The following is a 3,020-nucleotide window of genomic DNA, read 5'->3' as shown; positions in this document are numbered from 1 at the left end:
CATAGCAATTTTTTAAAGGGAAGAGGGCATAAAATCTTAAAAGATAAAAACCAGTAATAAAATTTCCAAAGCTACGAAGCTTATGAATAAAGCACCTCAGAAAATTAGCAATCTGTCAGCATTGAAAATACAGGATTACACCAAACCCTCCCAAAGGTTTAGAAATTATCATCCTAAATAGGTAGTGGGGCTAAGGTTTGAAGATCTATTTTACAGTTAAAACCCCAGATCCGGTTTAAGTGGAGAAAAAATGTTTTGAGAATGATGAAGGCAATGAATGTACAAATACACTTTACACAATTGATGTATGGATTGTGATGAGTTGTATGAGCCCCTAATAAAATTATTTTTTAAAAAAACAAAAACCCAGATCCTCTGTACCTATCTAGGCCACTGAGGCGCAAGACTGGAGATTTGGTCTCTCATGAGGTTTGAGTAGTGTTGTGTGGAAACGACATATAGTGTGACCACTCCATGCGAGAAAACCAGAGCTTTTTACTCCTGTAACGCCTCTGGAACTCCCAGGGCAGTTTCTGCCATCCTATAGGGTCACTGAGTCCACAAATCCAGAGCAGCTCCTTCTGTAGGAGCTCAACAGTAACAGCTAGGTTTATTTTCAGGCAGGAGTAGCCTTCTCTGGGGAATCAAACCAGCTTGGGTGAAGGAATGGGGGTGGCCAAACTCCAAGGATTTGTCAGAGTTCCTTAGTAAAATAGTGCAGCTACATTACCCAACAGTGATCCGACAGTTGAAAAGTCCCTCCCAATTCCACTCAAAAAAATCACACACCAAAAGCAACAAGAGATAAAAGTATTTGAAGGAAACAAACTGAAAATATACAAAAGGAAAAAAACAGAAACCTGGCTGGCATAGTCAATGGACTCATTGCAACCCTATCTATATACATAGGGATTAAGAATCAGTAATGAGAAAAAAACAGTAGTCATGTAAGAATAGACTGCTACTTCTAACAGATTGAGTAGGGGGAACTCCTAGAAATTACAAATGTGTTGGTATTTGAAACGTTGTGCCAACAAGTGTTAACACTCACTGGGGTGAAGAAATAGGGAACGATGTTGAGATCACACTCAAATTAGTAATTCCAGAAAACAGGAAACTGATGTCAAGAGGTGCTAAACCAGGGGGAGAAGCAAGGACACCATTCAGTTAGAGGGCCACAGAAAAGAGCAAGCTGACAGAATTAAAGTCAAGAATACCCAACACACAAAAAATGCAATTAACCTAACCAAGACAATCTCACATCTGCAAACACCGGTGGTGGAAAAACCTATGGATTTGAAGGGAAACGATCCCATATGAAAGCTCAAGAACCAGAAGTGCATCACGTATCTTCCAGCACTCTCTGCAAAGGGTCAGATTATTTAGGTTGTACAGGTACTTTAACACGTTTTATTGTAGTGAACAGTTAGTGCTCAACTAGCAACCAAAATTGTGTAGCTAGCCACACTAACCCAGTTACAAGGTATCTCAATGCTACTATAAATTAGAACCCGAGTGAGTGTTCAAGTCAGTGTCTAACTTGAAAGACAAATGATAAATTCTAAGACAGCCCAGTGGCTCTCAACCTTCAAGCCGCGACCCTTTACAGTACAGTTCATGTTGTGACCTCCCAACCATAAAATTATTTTCATTGCTACTTAACTGTAATTTTGCTACTGTGATGAATCAGGTGACCCTGTGAAAGGGGCATTCAACCCCCAAAGGGGCTACAACCCACCCATAGGTTGAGAACTGCTGGTTTAAACTATGAAGCTGATCACCTCTCCAAATAAGATTGTTATGGACACATTTCCAATTCTGAGTCTAGAAATAAATTGGATTAAAAAGAAACCAAAGGTGACCGATTATAACTCTGAGAACATGTGAATTAGATAGGAGCTTCTGTACCTTGGCAGCTTTTTTCAGCTCTAACTTGATCGTAAGAGAAAACCACCCCAAAATTTAAATAGTGATTAGTGCCTGGGAGTCAGCCATACCTCCTGCCGACCATAAAATGGCACAGGGCTATGTCGACACCGTTTCCATTGGATGATTTTTGTTTTAAGATCCCCATGTCGTCTTTCCCCCTCATCTTAGAAAACATTAAATTACTGGGGGGGGGAAGAGGACGCAAAAAATTAAATCCAAGTGCTTTAGTTTTTACTTGTTTTCTGCAACTATTCAAAATCTGGGATAGTATCTTAGCACTGTAACAAAAATCAAAATAGGTTAACTTTGCATTAGCTACTTCTAACAAGCTTCATATATTATAATCCAACTAAGATTTACAAGCATTTCAAATGTGGAACAATTATAAGCATCATGAGAAAACATAAGAAAATTAATCTCAAACCAAATTATATAGCCAGCACACTCTGGAAAGGGTGATTATTTAGGTTGTACAGGTACTACTTTAGCACTTCCTGTGGTAGTGAACAAACAGGCATGAAACACCACAGGTGCCTTCAAAGTTCTGATGAAATCTTTTCACCCCACCAATTTGTTTAAGCCACCTGGTGCATAACCAACTGTCTATACACTTCGATGACAGACTGTAGGCCAGAGTTAGAAGTCCATCATACAAATTTGGCTCTTTTAATTTTTGCTCACTGAACTACTTGCCCTGTTGGAAGTCATAATGCTGACTTACTACAACTTAGCCTAACACCAAGATGCAAAATTAAAATGTACCTTAGTCACTTCACTGTCATAAAATTACACCATTTCTCATTTTAACAATTCTATTCAACAATCTGATTTAAGGACTGAACAAGTGTTAAACTGCCAAAGTATGTATTAGCATTCCTTTGCGTCATAAACATGCCAAATTGAAGGTTACCAATTCCCTGAACACTAATAATGTATACCAAGAATCTTCCAGCTTCGTTATTAACTCCTAGCACTTAACAAATGATGAGAAAATGAAACAATCCCAGCTGAATTCTAAAGCTCATTAACTAGACTTCTCAGCAACACTTCTGTAAAATGACTCGGACAATTTATGGTTCTAAACCCAAAGC

Source organism: Echinops telfairi, unplaced genomic scaffold (assembly GCF_000313985.2).
Source record: "Echinops telfairi isolate 266 unplaced genomic scaffold, ASM31398v2 ScPeMD7_7468;HRSCAF=8506_0, whole genome shotgun sequence".
Lineage (NCBI taxonomy): Eukaryota > Metazoa > Chordata > Mammalia > Afrosoricida > Tenrecidae > Echinops > Echinops telfairi.
The sequence above is the reverse complement of the archived record's forward strand: the minus strand, read 5'-3'. Positions refer to the sequence as shown.